Source organism: Scyliorhinus canicula, chromosome 3 (assembly GCF_902713615.1).
Source record: "Scyliorhinus canicula chromosome 3, sScyCan1.1, whole genome shotgun sequence".
NCBI classification, from domain to species: domain Eukaryota; kingdom Metazoa; phylum Chordata; class Chondrichthyes; order Carcharhiniformes; family Scyliorhinidae; genus Scyliorhinus; species Scyliorhinus canicula.
This window is the reverse complement of record NC_052148.1, coordinates 155801227-155819649: the sequence shown is the minus strand read 5'-3', so window position 1 is coordinate 155819649 and position 18423 is coordinate 155801227. Positions and strand designations below refer to the sequence as shown.

The 18423-nt window shown below is 46.3% G+C and overlaps 2 long non-coding RNA genes across 2 annotated transcripts in view; one reads left to right on the top strand and one right to left on the bottom strand.

The window, feature by feature from the left end:
• The window catches only part of LOC119963033, a 137637-nt gene that overhangs the window by 54079 nt on the left and 65135 nt on the right, over window positions 1-18423 (top strand). The window lies entirely within an intron of this gene.
• The window catches only part of LOC119963032, an 86474-nt gene that overhangs the window by 59020 nt on the left and 9031 nt on the right, over window positions 1-18423 (bottom strand). Inside the window, exon 2 of the long non-coding RNA XR_005460007.1 lies at window positions 17471-17634. This is a non-coding gene — a long non-coding RNA (uncharacterized LOC119963032). The remainder of the gene's footprint in view (window positions 1-17470; window positions 17635-18423) is intronic.

Genomic DNA, 18423 nt, shown 5'->3' with positions numbered 1-18423 from the left:
ATAGCGGGAGGTCGGGAAAAATGTCGGGAAGGCCCTCCCGCTATTCTCCGACCCGTCGTGGGCAGCAGAGAATCGCGCCCAGTCTCCCGTTGGGAGAATCCCGCCCCATGTTCTTCAATGTCACTAGGTCAAAACCTGGAATTCCCTTCCTAACAGCACTGTGGTGTATACCTACACCATATAGCCTACAGCAGTTCAAGAAGGCATCTCACCACTGCCTTCTCAAGGGTAATTAGGGATAGGGTGCGGGAAGAGAATTATTGAAATAAATGCTGGCTGATCCAACAATGTCCACGCCACATAAAAGAATGAATAAAAAAAGTACTAATCCTGTTATTGTATCACTCAGGCTTATGTCAACTGGTAGAAAAATTTAAAGGGCGTGAGTTTTAAATGTTTTACATTTTGACAGTTTTTGTCTTTTGATTTTGGCACTTTTAACAGTTCCAATGATCTTGACAGTTAATGAGTTTATGAACTTTTTACATATATTACTGCCTACTTTTTTCAATCCCAAGGGGCACCTGATCACCCCCAAGGGGAATCTGACCTTGCCCTAAGGGTACCTATCTGTCCAAAGGACTCTACAAAGTTCAGAACTGCTTCTACCAGGCTTAACCGGCCTACGTCATGTTTCACACACCTGGGTCACCAAAACCTGACATTATTTATATAGGAAACTGCCTCCACTAAACATGCATGCATGATACATGATCTGCTCCCTTTCTAAGCCGCACAAAAATGTTAGGTGCTGTGTTTAGAGCCACAACTTCCGATTGGTGATTATAAGGTAACTATAAATCAGGGACTATAATGAAATCCACCTCAATATTTTGCCAAATAGAGGGCATTTGTTTACAATGTTAACAGATGGCCAGAATCAAAGTCATAGTTCACTATTAATGCTTACATGGATTCTCCCTGATATCAGCAAAGACCGATGTCGGGTGTGAAAAGTGGAATTGAAGCTGTCAACAGCAATGCTGCTTTCTCCGCCATATAATGCAGAACTTTGAAAAAAGCTTCAAGCCAAATGTCCCGCAATGTATCACTGGCAGGGTGGTTTCTGATTCACCCACCCCATCATCAGCTTTGACACCTGATGGGCAGCACGGTGCCACAGTAATAGCACTGCCATCTCACGGCGCTGAGGTCCCCGGTTTGATCCCGGCTCTGGGTCACTGTCCGTGTAGAGTTTGCACATTCTCCCCGTGTTTGCGTGGGTTTCGCCCCCACAACCCAAAGATGTGCAAGGTAGGTGGATTGAACACACTAAATGCCCCCTTAATTGGAAAAAATTAATTGGGTACTCTAAATTTATTTTAAAAACGCTTTGACACTTGATGATCTGGCGTGCCATTTTTCAAGGCCACCCCAACACACAGCGAGCAAACCAGTTCACCCACTGCCCCCGGCAATCCTCCTTGTATGTCCCCTGGCAACTAGGGTGTTCCCCAGGTATTTCCCATGCATCAAGTAGGGCATGGGGAAATTTTGCTCTTTGTCCCAGGCGGGTAGCTGCAGTGCCTCTTCTGGGAACTGTCAGCCAACCTGATTGGCTGGTAGCTCTATAAGGCAGACGTCTGTCCGAGTGAGACCAGAAGTCTAGCTGCTGCCAATCAATGCACAATAATGTATAAAATGGCAGCAATCCTGTTGGTGTTGGCTGGGATGTAGATGTGTTCCTCACTGACTCTCCGCCTGACCAGGGATGAGCCTCCACCATCTGAAATATTCAGCCCTATGTCTCCAGAGCATTGGTCACTAGTTCATTGTTATTACTACCATCTTCCCCCTGTTGCCACTCACAGAAGATGGCATTTTGTAGACATTATAGGGACCCTCTATCAACAGGGTATATGACTATATTGCAAATGGTGGCTAACACAGATACTGGATTTAGAACTTGTTATGAATAGAAATGGTTTGCCAGTTGATAAAGGTTGTGTGTGTGTGTGGAAAGGTTCAGATCACACATGCTATGTTATCTTTATGATCAACACTGAGGGATGAGAGTCATAGAAGACACAGTGCAGACACAATGGGCGCGATTCAGCCAAAACATTTCTTTTAAAAAAAATATTTTTATTTGGTTTTTGACATTTTAACATTTTATACAAAAAACAAAACAATGAAAAACAACAAGAACACTAAGCCCCCGACTCTACCAACCAATGCCCCAAAAAACTCAAAGAATACCCCCCCCCTCCTGAACTCCACACCCCGCTCCCCCCTCTCCCCCTAGCAGCTGAAGGTAACTATCTCTTTAAAATGAAAAATAAACACACCCCATCTCTTGTGGAAGCCTTCAGTAGCACCCCACCCTCTCAAGGTAAACTTCACCTTCGGCAAATACAGAAACTTAATCAGGTCCCCCAGCCATACCGAAGCACTTGGAGTCAAAACATTTCTTTTAAAAAAAAAATAGATTTTATTAAGGCATTTATAAATTTTTAACAATAATTTCAATAGAAAACACAAAGTAAGTAACCCCCCCCCCCCCCAGCCAACAACCACACCTAGCTAACATGGTTTACATACACAGTTCCCCACACCCCCTCCTCCACTTACTAATCCCACTTCCACCATCCCATAAGACCATAAGACATAGGAACAGAATTAGGCCACTCAGCCCATCGACTCTGCTCTGCCACTCAATCATGGCTGATATTTTCTCATCCCCATTCTCCTGCCTTCTCCCCATAATCCCTGATCCCCTTATTAATCAAGAACCTATATATCTCTGTCTTAAATACACTCAGTGATTTGGCCACCACAGCCTTCTGCGGCAATGAGTTCCACAGATACACCATCCTCTGGCTGAAGAAATTCCTCCTCATCTCTGTTTTAAAGGATTGTCCCTTTAGTCTGAGATGGTGTCCTCTGGTTCTAGTTTTTCCTACAAGTGGAAACATCCTCTCCACGCCCACTCTATCCAGGCCTCGAGTATCCTGTAAGTTTCAATGAGATCTCCCCGCATCCTTCTAAACTTCAACGAGTACAGACCCAGAGTCCTCAACCATTACTCATACGACAAGTTCTTTATTCCAGGGATCATTCTTGTGAACCTTCTCTGGACCCTTTCCAAGTCCAGCACATCCTTTCTTAGATATGGGGCCCAAAACTGCTCACAATACTCTAAATGGGGTCTGACCAAAGCCTTATACAGACTCAGAAGTACATCCCTGGTCTTGTATTTTAGCCCTCTTGATGAATGCTAACATTGCATTTGCCTTCTTAACTGCCGACTGAACCTGCACATTAACCTTAAGGGAATCATGAACAAGGACTCCCAAGTCCCTTTGTGCTTCTGATTTCCTGAGCATTTCCCCATTTAGAAAATAGTCTATGCCTAAAATCCTCCTTCCAAAGTGCATAACCTCACACTTTTCCACATTGTATTTCATTTGCCACTTCATTGCCCACTCTCCTAGCTTGTCCAAATCCTTCTACAGCCCCCGTGTTTCCTCAATACTACCTGTCCCTCTACAGATCTTTGTATCATCTGCAAACTTAGCAACAGTGCCTTCAGTTCCTTCTTCCAGATCATTAATGTATATTGTGAAAAGTTGTGGTCCCAGCACAGACCCCTGAGGCACACCACTAGTCACCGGCTGCCATCCTAAAAAATACCCCTTTATACCCACTTTCTACCTTCTGCCAGTCAGCCAATCCTCTATCCATGCCAGGATCTTACCCTGAACACCATGGGTTTTAATTATTTAACAGTCTCCTATGTGCACCTTGTCAAAGGCCTTCTGGAATCTAAATAAATCACATCCACTGGTTCTCCTTGGTCTAACTTCCTTGTTACCTCCTCAAAGAACTCTAACAGATTTGTCAGTCATGACCTCCCTTTGAAAAAGCCGTGCTGACTCAGACCCCCCCCCCCCCCCCCCCACTTCCCGCCCTCCCGCCCACCCCCCCGCCTTTTCGTATCTTCTGACAGTTTAATTTTATCCAAAGAAGTAGATATACGGCTGCCACCTCTGGGTGAACCCTAACGTTCATCATCTCACGTCGAACTTAATTTTCTGAAGCCTGAGAAACCCGGCCATGTCACTAACCCATACCCCCGATTTTGGGGGCTCCAAGTCCCTCCATGCTAATGAGATCCATCTCCGGGCTACCAGGGAGGCAAAGGCCAAAACTACAGCCTCTTTCGCCTCCTGGACTCCTGGGTCTTCTGACACATCTGAAATCGCCACCTCTGGACTCAGAATCACCTGTACCCTCAATTCCATGGACATAACATCGGCAAATCCTTGCTGGAATCCCCGAAGCTTCGGGCAGGCCCAAAACATGTGGACATGATTTGAAGACCCTCCCGCACACAGCTTACACCGATCCTCCACCCCTTCAAAGAACCTTCTCATAAGGGCCACAGTCATATGTGTCCTGTGGACCACCTTGAACTGTATCAGGCTGAGCCTGGCACACGACGAGAACGCGTCAACCCTATTCAAGACATCCTCCCACAATCCCGCCTCTAATCCTTGCCCAACTCTTCCTCCCATTTTTGCTTTACTTCCCCTATTGGAGTTCCTTCCCATTCCATGAGCTCATTATAAATTTCTGAGACCTTCCCCTCCCCCACTGTCATTTTTGAAACTACCTTATCCTGTATCCCCTGGGGCAGCAGGAGCGGAAAGGTCAAAACCTGCCTCTGTGCAAAGTCCCTCACCTGCAGATAGCAGAACCCATCCCCACCTTGCAGCTCAAACACCTCCTCCAAGTCCTCCTGGCACAGATAGCTGCCGTCAATAAACAGGTCCCCTAACTGCTGAATCCCAGCTCGCTGCCACGTCCGAAACCCCCCATCTAGCCCCCCCGGCACAAACCGGTGGGTCCCACAAATTGGAGCCCACACCAATGCTCCTTCCACTCCCATATGCTTCCGCCACTGTCCCCACACCCTCAAAGCCGCCACCACCACTGGGTTTCTGGAGCCGGTGAGAACGGCAGAGGTGCCGTTACCAGTGCCCTAAACTTTTGCCCCTACACGATGCCGCCTCCACCCGCTCCCACACTGACCCATCCCCTCTACCCACTTCCTGATCTTATGTTCTCCCCTCTCACCACCGCCTTCAGCGGCTCCCATACCATGGCAGCCGAAATCTCCCCTGTATCGTTTAGCTCCACATATCTCTGAATGGCTTCCCTCACCCACACACACACCTCATCATCAGCTAATAGTCCTACATCTAATCTCCAGTGCAGGCGCTGGCCCCCCTCCTTGCTCACCTGTAAGTCCACCCAGTTTGGGGCATGATCTGAGATCACTATCGCCGAGTACTCGGCATCCACCACCCCCGCCAGCAACGGATTAACAAAAAAGTCAATCCGGGAATACACTTTATGTATGTGAAAAGAAAAGAAAGCTCCTTCGATCTCGGCCGCCCACATCTCCACGGATCTACTCCTCCCATCTGTTCCATAAACCCCTTTAGTTCCTTCGCAGCCACCATACTCTCCCTGTCCTCAAACACAACCGATCCAGCCTTGGGTCTATAACCAAAGTTCCTCCCCCCCGCCCCATAATCAGCCGATGTGAGTCCAGGTCAGGAATCTTCCCCAACACTCGCCACATAAACTCTACATCATCCCAGTTCAGTGTATAAAAGTTCAACAGTATCACCGGCATCCCTTCCAACTTCCCGCTCACCGTAATGTGTCTGCCCCCGAGTCTGCCACTATACTTCCCACTTCAAAAGCTACCCGCTTATTAATCAGGATTGCTACTCCCTTTTTTTTAGAGTATAGCCCCGAGTGGAATACCTGCCCTACCTACCCCTTCCTCAGCCTAGTCTGATCCATCACCCTCAGGTGCGCTTCCTGCATCATTGCCACGCCCACCTTTAAGCTTTTCAGATGCGCAAACAAGCAGGCCCGCTACACTGGCCCATTTAGCCCCCTGTGATCAGCCTGGTCATCGGGGGGCATCACTCCCCCCCTACCCCCCTCCCCTCCCTGTCCCCCCTCTCTCCCTGCCCCCATCCCCCGCCGATCAACCATAGCCCTTCCTAGCCCTGTTGCTATTCATCAGTACCTCCCCTATCAGCAGGCTTCTAACCCCCTCCCTCTCCCTCCCCTCCACCCCATGACAAAATAGCAATCCCAACCCCAGCTAGTTTAGAATAGTGGGCTAAACAGCTGGCTTGTAAAGCAAACCAAGGCCAGCAGTGCGGATTCAATTCCCGTACCAGCCTCCCCGAAAAGGCGCTGAAATGTGGCGACTAGGGGATTTTCACAGTAACTTCATTTGAAGCCTATGTGTGACAATCAGCGATTTTCATCACCGAGCTCATCACCTGCTCACCCCCCACTGCGCTTCCGTAAGCTAGCCCACCCAGCTAGCCTGGTAGCTCCCACCCATGGTGCCAAGCATCCTACCGCCCACTGATTCCCCTCTCTCCGCTCGACCATCCTCTCTGCATAAACTTTACAATCCCCAACAAACACAAAGAAGAAAAAGCAACCCACCATCCCCCATTAAGAACAAAACAGACCCCCCCCCCCCAAACAGAACAGAGCAATGGCCCCAAACATAGTACAAAAGTGGTTCATACAAACCATAAGAAAACCAAATTACAAAATATAAACACTTCCTCCACAGTTCAATGTCCACCTTCTCCTGCCAGTCCATTGTCTCTGATAAAGTTCATCGCCTCTTCTGGTGATCCAAAGTATAGTTCCTGGCCCTCATACGTTACCCACAGACACGCTGGGTACAACATGCCAACCTTCACCTCCTTCTCACAGAGAGCCGACTTAACCTTGTTGAAGCTCACCCTCCTTTTGGCCAGCTCTGCACCAAAGTCCTGGTAGACCTGCAACTTGCTGCCTTCCCATGTACCTCGTCTGCCTGGCCCACCTCAGAATCTGTTCCATCTCCAGTAACTGGTGCATTTGCACCACCATCACCCTCCAAGGGCCGGACAAATACACCTTCACCCCGCAGCTTCTCAAACATTTGTGCCACATAAGCACAGGCGTCCATTCCCTCACTACTCTCCGGTAGACCCACGATCCTCAAATTCTGCCTGCGTGATCTATTCTCCAGGCCCTCCACTTTGTCCTGCAGCCTCTTCTGATCATCTCTCATCAGCCCCATCTCCGCAGCCATTGAGGCTAGCTGCTCGTCGTGTTCACCCACCGCCGCCTCCACCTTCCGAATCGCCTGGCCCTAGGCCTCGAACCTCAATTCCATGCAATCAATCCCTGCCTTTATAGAATCCACCACCCTGGCCAGGTCCACCAATTACTCCTTCCTCTGCTGGGCAGACTTCTCGTGCAGAAAGTCCACTAGTTGATCCATCGACCACTGGGTTGGCAAACACAGACCCTGACTCTTCGCCATCCTACCCTGTGTCGTAGGCTCCAAACCATCTTTCAACGATTGTTCCCTTCTTTTCCGATCACTTCTGGTCCACGAATCCATAACTGGTGGGATACTCTCGAGCGCAAGCGCGAGTCCACCACGAGCGCGAGCCACCAAATGTATGACCAGTCACACCATGGTCGCCACCGGATGTCCGAGCCAAAATAGTTCTAGGTGTAATTTTGGGTGGTTTGGCAGGGTGCTTTCCGTCGGCTTTTAGGGTGAGATCCAGACTGGTATTCACCCACACTTCATCATTTTCTGGGGCCTTGGAGAGTTTCTCCCTGGAACACCCCACACTTAGAAATGTTTTCAGCAGTGGGGAGCTAAACTTGCCGGCGAGACCGGCTGCTCAGAGATCAGGGCACCATTTTGAAAGGGTGCACCAATCTCTAAATCTGCTCCAGAGTTCCCCACACACCCCACCCATGGGCAATGCCACCCCCGAAGAGATGGGCATTACACCCCGCCCTAAGTGAGAGCTATGGGGTTGCTGAGGGACCCCCATTTTTCAGGACACATTTTTTTCCCCAACTTTTATGAGGTCTCTTCATAACTCCCTTCACACCTCCACTCTTCATACCCCCCCCCTCAGGCCTTGATCCTTGGCAGTGCCACTTGGCAATCCTGAAGTGACAACATGGCACCCCAGGCTGGAAGGAGAACTGCCAGGATGCCAGGCTGGCAGTGCTGAGGTGCCCAGGTGCCAGTGAGAGTGCCAGGGTGCCAACCTGCCCAATGCATGACCACCCAGGTCTCCAATGGCCTGGGAGACCCCCAGGTGCCATTAAGACTGGTCCATGTTTGTGTGGGTCAGTACTAAATGTCACCCTGGCGAGGTACCCCGGCACAACCGGTGAATCCCGGGCCCTGGGAGAATCAGCGAATTCATATTTATATGAACCATACGCATATTTGGATCTTGTCCAGCAAGAGCAAGATCCAGATCGTGACATCTCGTGAGGTTCTCGCAAGATGTTTTGAGTATCGCAGATCTCGTTAGAGGCCTCTCGCGAGAGTCAACGGCCTCATCTGGACAGCAAGCCGCGCACATCGAGGCTGTTGAATCACACCCAATGAAGCAGTGAGGAGCACATCAAGCAATTGAAAAGAAGGCGCAATCAGTAACCATGGAAATGGCCAGCTAGAGTGTGACAATGGCTGTACATGGATTTTGCAGAGTTTGAAAAGAAACAGCTATTCCGTGTGATAGATAGTCATTAGAAACAGGCTGAGGGGTTATTGCTGCATTGGACAGCAACGAATAAACCTTTAGATATTTTGGGTAGATTGTTTGCAGCTTATGGGTTCACAGAGAAAGTTGTATCTGACAATGGACCTCAGTTTTAATCAGAAGAGTTTGCAAAATTGAAGAGAATGGATGGTATATAACACACTAGAGTTCCACTGTATCATCCTGCATCAAATGGCACAACAGAGTGCACAGTACAAATTGTTACGTGTGCTCTGGTTACGAAAAGGCTGGATAGAAATCGGAAGAAATATCAGTTGTGATTGAGTCACAAACCAGCAAATGTTATGTTTACTTATTGTAACACGCCTGACAACTTTATCAGCAAAATGCCAGCTGAATTGTTTCTTAGAAGACAGCTTAGAATGAGGTTTTCATTGCTGAAGCCACATTGAACGCAGTCAGTAAAAGAGAAACAATCAAGATAGAAAGAGAGTAATGATAGCGGTAGAGTGAGAGAAAGACATTTGAATTGGACCAGAAGGCTTAGTTGTCAGTCAGCATCATCTGATGCATTCTCCATGTCAACGCCCCTAACAAGCAGAGTCCACTTGACAACCTTTCGACCCCTCTTCCCAGACAACAAAAAGCTGCTGTTTCTCTTGACCTTGGTATTCTTACAATTGTCCTGGTGAGTGCAAGACAAAAAGCTTTGACAAAATATCTATTTTTAGTAACAATAAAGAAGTTGAGAAGAATCCAACGAGTCTCATGAATTGTACATTTGGGATGTGAGTAGAGTACCAACAGTTCCAACGCAGGTTAGTGCGTGAAACTAGCCCAGATGCTAGTCAGAGTCAGTAGAGTCAGCATGTCTAATTAAGTGGAAACTTCAATTGAAGGTCAAGGTAAAATTCAGTCTTTGTCAGAGAAAACCTCTCCTCAAATTCAGTCCAAAATGAGTCAACGTCCTTCCATAAGTTTTTAAGTTTTGGGTGAAGAAAGGAAACCAGAGGTTAAATTAGATTTGTAAATAAACATAAACCAAGAAATGTTTATACTTTGTATAGAATTTTGAACTTTGTGTAACTTTGTCATTAAGGATAGAGGGTAGCACCCTCTTGTAATAATTTATGTATGTATATACGTCAAACTAGATTAAACCAGTTATGTTGGGTAATACACTGCAAGTGTATGTTGCAGTGTTTTTACTTTGCTGAAATACACAGGGTGTAAATGACAAACAAAGAGGAGAACGCTTTTGGATATTTACCTTCTACTTACCCCTATTTCCTTTTATTAGGATTAATAAGAAGGAATGATTCTGACTGTGCTTTCAAGCAGTTTTAAAATCATTCATTCATTACTTCACATTGAAAATTATTTTTATATGCTGCATATACACATCATGATGCAGTTATTCAGATGGTACTTTTTAAAACCTAATACTGATATTTCTGCATCTCCTGTGATGCTATTGTGAGTGAGCTCACTGCATTCAGAGAGGCAAGGTCCGAGTTATAATCCCGAATCAGTTACCTGATCTCAAATCACTCACACTGAGGTGTTACAATGTGCGTTTCCTATGTCAGTTAGGGAGAAGATCATCCATGGGTTTATACTGTTGATGGTGACCTCTGTTAGAAGGGTATATTTTGAGTGTCTCCGTTGAGTACAGGGTCAGGTTCAGCAGGATGGCCTCGTCAGCAACTTGTGTTACAATGGGGGCACTGAATCTGTTGGTGCGTGGAGATATCTGATGATCAAGCTGGATTATAAAATTCCAGACCAAGTAAAGGATGGATCAGCCTGGGAATGCAATATCATTTGTAAAACATGGTATAAACTCAATACTGGATCATGAGTGATAAACGCAAATTACTGCGGATGCAGTATCTGAACCTGAAACAAAACCAGAAAATACTGGACAATCGCTGCAGGTCTGACAGCATCTGTGGAGAGAGAAGGGAGCTTTTGTTTCGAGTCTGGAATGTCTCTTTGTCAAAGCTGGAACATTAGCAATCAGAGAGTACACATGGCGCTGAATAATAGTGCTTATTTCATCAATATTCTGAAAATAAATCTCCAGTGAGATCTTTCAAAAGTATTTAACATAACGAAAAATCCCAAAAGTCCTAAAAATTTATGTTTACATCTGGTAAAGCTGTTAAGATAAGAATGTGATACACTGGACTGCCTAAAGAAGAAAATCAATGAAATACTACAGTGCTATCTTGTTTTTACTAAGACCAATTGTCGATAGGTGGTTAACTTTCAGATAACCTTAAATATTTATGATGCTTTTGCTTCTCAGACAAATAATTGCCATAGAGAATCATATAATTGTTAAAGCACAAACTGAGGTAATTCAGGCCATCATATCCATGCTAGCTCTCTGTAAGAACATCTCAGCTATTTCCGCTCCCTGCCTTTCCCCCATAGCCTTCTCAGTAGATGAATATTCAATTCTATTTTGAAATTTATGATTGAATCTCCTTCAACTCTCAGGCAGTGGATTCAAGATCCCAACCCAATTACTTCGTAACATGTTTTTACTCATATTACCCTTAGTTATTTTGTCTTAAATCGGTTTCTTCTTGTTCTCAAACCTTAATTAATCCACATTTTTCCCAGTGTTGTTATTTTTCCCTGGATTATTACTTCTGAAAGCTTTCTCACCAGCAAGGTTGAACTGACTGGCCTGTATTCTTGCACCCTATTTTTGAACAAGGAATGTATCATTTGCAAATCTCCAGTCTTCCGTCACCACTCCTGTATCCAAGGAAGATAGGAAGAATATCCACTGAGTTTCTTAAGTACATTTTAAAATGCAAACAGTTTACTAATAGCATTAACTGTATGATCCAGCTCAGGTGTTTACTTTAGTTTGCAGAGTACAAGCTTTATAATGTACAATCTCGAAGGAGTGACATTACAGTTGATGTTCTGGTTCATTTGCTGCACCACAACTAAATAATGTGTTGACATACAGTGTCTAATCAAACACCAGCATGTGTAGGAATCTCTCAGAGATTAAGTTAATTTCAATGAAACACTTCTTATGTGAGATAATTAGCAGAGTCATTGAGCTTAATTTATTTATAAGTTAATTCCCCCAATGTTTATGCACATGTGAGTTGCTTTTGGTCAAATAGCATCATAGAATTATGATGCAAAAAATAATATTTATTGTATGAGGGAATCTTTCCAAACAAATGAGATTGTTAAAATTTATTTTCCTGTTTTTTGTGTGTGCACTAAACTAAAATGATCAAAATGATTTGCAATGTAGAGATCAGGGGCGGGATTCTATTTCCCGCCAGCATCGTTTCCAATGCTGCGCATCCCCACCAGCAGTGGGACTGTCCGTTCACACAGCCAGTCAACGGGGTTTCCCATTGTGGGCCATTCCACACCATCGGGAAACGTGCGGGCCGGGCGTGGGTACGCTACCAGTGGGGCGGACGATCCCGCCGATGGAGAATTCCGCAGCTGAACTTTACCATTCTCAGCACTGGTGTATAAAACTGAGGAACATATGCTGTTAAGCTTTAACCTGATCAAGTGTGTAAAGTACACCTATTAATCAGAGCAATATAATGAATCCCCGCTGTTATATTTAAATGTCAATTAACATGAGGATATTTAGGAGACAAAAGAAAGAACCAACAGCAAATAGTTTCAACACGGTATCATTTATTACTTTGCATTACAGTGACGGGGATGTGCTGTGAAGTCGCACATCAGGTGGCTCTCCTCCCGTGAACCTGAAAAATTGGCATTTTGTGCTCTAAAACGCCTGACCCCATGGGGAGAACAGCGACCGTGGTCATTTTGGATGGTCCCCTAACAAAGGGAAACCCCGGAGTGCAAGGGTGCGTCCACCAGGAAAATATGGGTGATCCCACAGGAGTGGGGGGGGGACTAAAAAACCCCACCAGGATAGTCTCCTGGAAGTCAGGGGACTTAACGGCCCAGTGAAAAGATTCAGAGTCTTCACCCACCTGAAAAACGTGAAAGCCGACATAGCGTGCCTCCAAGAGACCCACGAAGGAGCATGGAAGGAATCCTGGCGCTCTTGAAAGAATTTGGAACCTTCTCGGGCTACAAACTTAACTTGAGCAATTGTGAGATCTTCCCGGTAAAGCCTCAAGGAGGAGGGTCAGAGCTGCAGGGGCTGCCATTTAAACACAATGGCCCAACATAAATTCCGCTACCTGGGGATCTAAATCGTTCATGACTGGACAGGGGTCAACAAGTGGAATATGATCAGCCTAATGGAGGAAGTTAATAAGGACCTGAAGAGACGGAACACACTCCCACCCTCCCTGTCGGGGAGGGTGTAGACAATCAAAACGAAAGTACTGCCCAGGTTCCTCTTCCTGTTTAGATCTATCCCGATCTCTATCCCCAAGGCCATATCAACTCACTGGATAAACTGATTATGGTGTTTGTATGGAGGAAGGGGGACGAATGCAAGGATCCCAAAGAGAGTACTGCCCTCCCAAACCTGCAATATTACCACTGAGAGAGTAAAGGGGCGGATAAAGAAGTCAGAAGCCGAGTGGGTGCTTATGGAGGAGGAATCCTGCAGAGTTACCTCCCTCCAGGCCCGAGCCACAGCGGCACTCCCATGCCCACCTAATAAATATTCAATGAGCCCAGTAGTGGTAGCAACACTGGTTGTGGAACCAACTGTGACAGCATTTCGGGCTAACGGAAATGTCCGACAAGGCCCCCATCTGCAACAGCCACAGGTTCACGCCGGTGACTATGGATGCCATGTTCAAAAGGTGGAGACAGGTTGGGAGGATGCTGAAAGTTAGGGATTTCTACACCAACAACAGGCTGATAACGCTCGAAGAGCTGACAGGAAGATTCTAGCTGATGGGGGGGGAAACAAACGTAAGTACCTACAAATCAAAAACTTCTTATGAACGGAAACAAGGACATACTCACGACCACCACAACAATCACTGCTTGAGGACCTGCTGGACGTGGACATCCTAGGGAAAGGGAACTGTGATGACATGTATGGGCAACTGCTAAGGGGGGCCAACATCCAACTGGATGAGACGAGGGAGAAGTGGAAGGAGGAGCTGGGATTTGAAATAGGATGGGAACTCTGGAGTGATGAACTGGACAGGGTCAACTCTACCTCACAAGGCTAAGCCTAATACAGTTAAAGGTGGTACATAGAGCCCACTTAACCTGAACCCAAATGAGTAGGTTCTTCCTGGAGGTGAGGACAGATGTTAACGGTGCCAAGGAGGCCGGGTCAGCCACGCTCACATGTTCTGGTCTTGTTGTTGGGTTCTGGACAGCCTTTTTTGAGGCAATGTCCAAAGTGGTGGGGGTGAGGGTGGAGCCATGCCCGAGAGTGGCGATCTTCGGGGTTTCAGACCAGCCAGATCTATTCCTGGGGAGGAGGGCCGATGCCCTTGCCTTTGCCTCCCTGATCGGCTGCCTTGGAATCCTGTTTGGCTGGCGGTCAGCAGCACCATCCACAGCTGCAGACTGGCTGTCCGACCTATCGGAATTTCTCCAAATGAAGAAAATTAAATTCGCCATCCAGGGGTCGGAAGAGGGCTTCCACAAAACATGGCAGCCATTCACTCGGTTGTTCCAAGACCTGATTGTAGCCAACAACTAGGGAGCCAAAGAATAGGGGAGAGTAGCTATGACACAGTAAGGGGGAGGGGGGGGCGGTTATGGGCCAGGGGATCATGGAACTCAACAAAGCTCAACAAGAGAAGCACGGTAGCACAGTGGTTAGCACAGTTGCTACACAGCTCCAGGGTTCTGGTTTGATTCCCGGCTTGGGTCACTGTCTGTGCAGAGTCCGCACGTTCTCCCTGTGTTTACGTGGGTCTCCTCTGGGTGCTCCGGTTTCCTCCCACATCCAAAGATGTGCAGGTTAGGTGGATTGGCCATGTTGAATTGCCCCTTAGTGTCCAAAAAAAGCTTGGGTGGGGTTATTGGGTTATAGGGATAGGGTGGAGGTGTGGACTTGAGTGGGGTGCTCTTTCCAAGTGCCGGTACAGACTCGATGGGCCGAATAGCCTCCTTCTGCACTGTAGATTCTATGACTCTATGATTCTATGACTCTATGACTATGATTCAATGATTCTATGATTCTTTGATTCTATGACTCTTTGATTCTATGATTCTATGATTCTATGACTCTATGTCTATGACTATGATTGTATGATTCTATGATAAGAGAAGCAGGAGACACAAGGGGTGGGGGTGGGGGTAGGTGCAACAACCTGAAACAAAGGTAGGAAAAGCAAAGGGACAACTGGTGGGAAGTAAATGTAGGGGACAACAGTCACTATAAGGAGGGAATAAAAGAAAAGGGGAAACTGTGATGTATTTATGTAAATAGAGGCTGGTTTAGCACAGTGGGTTAAATAGCTGGCTTGTAATGCAGAACAAGGTCAGCAGCGCGGGTTCAATTCCCGTACCGGCCTCCCCGAACAGGCGCCGGAATGTGGCGACTAGGGGCTTTTCACAGTAACTTCATTAACGTCTACTTGTGACAATAAGCTATTATTATTTTTAAATGGTCGAAGCCGATCTATGTGTAAATAGAACATAGAACATAGAACAGTACAGCACAGAACAAGCCCTTCGGCCCTCGATGTTGTGCCGAGCAATGATCACCCTACTCAAACCCACATATCCACCCTATAACCGTAACCCAACAACCCCCCCTTAACCTTACTTTTTAGGACACTACGGGCAATTTAGCATGGCCAATCCACCTAACCCGCACATCTTTGGACTGCGGGAGGAAACCGGAGCACCCGGAGGAAACCCACGCACACACGGGGAGGACGTGCAGACTCCGCACAGACAGTGACCCAGCTGGGAACCGAACCTGGAACCCTGGAGCTGTGAAGCATTTATGCTGACCACCATGCTACCGTGCTGCCCCTTGTTCTAGTTTTACTTATATTCTTTTTTTTAACTCCCACTGTTTGTTCACAATTATATTTGTTTTGTATACCAAAATAAAAATCATTAAAAAAAAATATTTCTTTGTATCATAGTTCACAATGTTATATTTAGAACTTATTTTCGCTTAAGTGTCCATGTTGAAACCATCTAATGAATGTTAATCTAATGACTTCAAGGTGAAGTCATGGGCCACACATGTAAACAGCTGGTAAGTTACAGCCATTAATTTGCCCTCCCTTGGCTTTAGCCTCCCTTCCAAACTGAAACAAAGGTTACTCTTGGCATGCAAAAAATGTGCTGATCCAGTTATTAAGTGAAATTGCTGCTTCTTGTTGTCAGTGCCAGCTGCTTCCTATTTAACTCATAGTACTTTCCACGTCATCTGTTTTGCTGCTTGATGTGATGCTTTCTGCAGTAAATGTGCACATTTGATGCATGTGTTGTAACATATTTCTGTAAATAGGAATGTTTTATTTGGCACGCTGAGTATAAATGGTGATGATTGCAAATACCGTTTAATCTGCAACATTTATTTAACCTTGTACATATTCCATATGTTGGAAACTCGTCTGTGTAGTTTGGAGGGGCTTATATGCTCGATCTGCAACTCAGCTGTTGAGTGTAAAATTGGCCACTCGTATTTTCATTGGGTGTAACCGGAGGTCAATGTATAAAAAAGCAACTTTACATGTGAGCCTCAAGTTGAAAGTTAAATCCACCACTTAGATTTATGCTTCTATACAATGTGGGTGATGCTTAGACTGGTCAGTTTTCTGCCTGATGGCTGGAAACATTAGTTGTACTTACAAGTGAGACCTAATCAAAGACTGAAGAATGAGTATCTCTCATTGCTGCTGTCCCAGCTATTTTCCAGAGGCTAAAAGCACTGCACAGGAGAACAATTAGAGAACAATTGACACTAAGTCAGAATTTTATGTGGCTGGGGCAGACGTGTGCCTGACATGGAAGTGCGTTAAATCATGAGAGAACACATCTCGACGACAGCGCGCATTCCCACGATTTGAAGATCAGCAGGCACACCGGCAATTAAAGGGTCAATTATGACCATTAAAAGTCCCATTGCCAGCTATTTCACACTGCCTGTGTGATAAATCGTACAGGCACAATGGATGGGCACATCACATTTTTTTAATTTCCTCATCTGAGGGTGGGGTGAAAGGCCCCGAGAGCATCAGCAGTTTCTCTGTATTAGATTTCGCACCTGTGCCAGTATAGAATTTAGCTTGAGTTTCCTAGTTATTGTTTGGCACTTTCAGCATTTCTGGACTTCTCTGGAAGGTTTTCCAAAGGATTGGAGCACAGTGTTTCCTCATTGGTCCTTTGCACCTTATCCAATGTGGATAGTGTATCCTATTTATGAGACCTTTTTTTTCTTATTCGTTCTTGGGATGTGGGCGTCGTTTGCTGGACCAGCGTTTTTACCCATCCCTAATTGCCCTTGAATCGCTGTGTAGGACTGGAGTCATAAGTAGGACAGACCGGGTAAGGATGGTAGATTTCCTTCCCTGAAGGACATTAGTGAACCAGATGGGTTTTTATAACAATCGGCAGTGGTTACATGCTCATCATTATACTTTTAATTCCAGATTTTTATTGAATTCAAATTTCACCATGAAACGTGGTGGGATTTGAACCCAGGACCACAGAACATTACCCGGGGTCTCTAGTTTACTAGGCTAATGACAATACCACTATGCCACCACCTCCCCTTCCTCTGAAGAGGAAGAGAGGGGAAGGAGGGAGAGGAGGCAAGCTAAGCACAGGCAGCGTTCCAGGCACAGACCTGAAAGAGGAAAGGCATTGGCTCAGTTAGCACAGCAGGAATCCAAGGCCGAAGGGCATACACACTCAGACCCCTGAGTGCACAGGGGAGCGGACACCTCTTCACAGCCCCATGCCATTTCAACACTTACCTTTGCCAACTGTAGAAGATCATTGAACCTGTTATGGCACCGAAGCCAGGTGTGGCACACACCATGCCCACTGACCTGAGTAGCTATCTCCATCCGGGCCTTCTTTGTTTGGTGGGCGGTGTAGCCATCTGGGATGGCCACGTCCCGATTACAAAATGGACACTCTGCAAAGAATGCAGGGAAAATGGAGAATACTGAGAAGCAAGCAGGTGCAAGGGTTGTCTGTTGATTGGAGCTGTAGCTCCCAGAGAAGACCGATACTGCAAAGCCATTACCATACTAATGAGCCATATCCGGGGACAAAAAGGTGACATTTAAGAAAACGATACTAAGGCAGACACTCTGGCGCCAGAGGAGACTAGAACAAAGCAGGCCAACGGCCACCTAGGGCCCGCCCAGCAATCAGGGCACCCACCCCTTTATTGGAGGAAATCGATAGGAATGATCAAGATGCGGTCCAATTAATTGGGGCCAAGTTCAAGGCCCGCCCAAAAGCGTGCAAAGCCCCTTTTGGGTATAAGAAGGATCCCCCAAGAGAGACTCTCTCTTTTGGCCTTGGCTCTCAGCGAGGAGAGACCTACCTAGCAGCTGCACCAGAACAAGTAAGTCCAAAGTCAACGCACGGTATGAGACAGACGATCTTAGCTGCTATTCCGTACTAGCTCAACCCCAGCAGCCTCAGAACCGGACAACGGCCATTGTTCCTCTGGCTGAGTGGGCGCCTGAAGCTAAGTATAGGTTTTAGTAGTAGTGATAGTTTAGTTGGTAGAGTTTGTGCATGAGTATATTTGACTGTGTGTGTAAATAAATGAGCATTGTTTTCGAACTTACTAACTGGTGTATCGAGTCTTTGATCAGTATTCGGTTTTGAACATTGTGGCGGTATCAAATGATACCTGCCTACTCTTGAGCAAATGTAATTAGAATTGAGGAAGGCAACCATATTAACCATC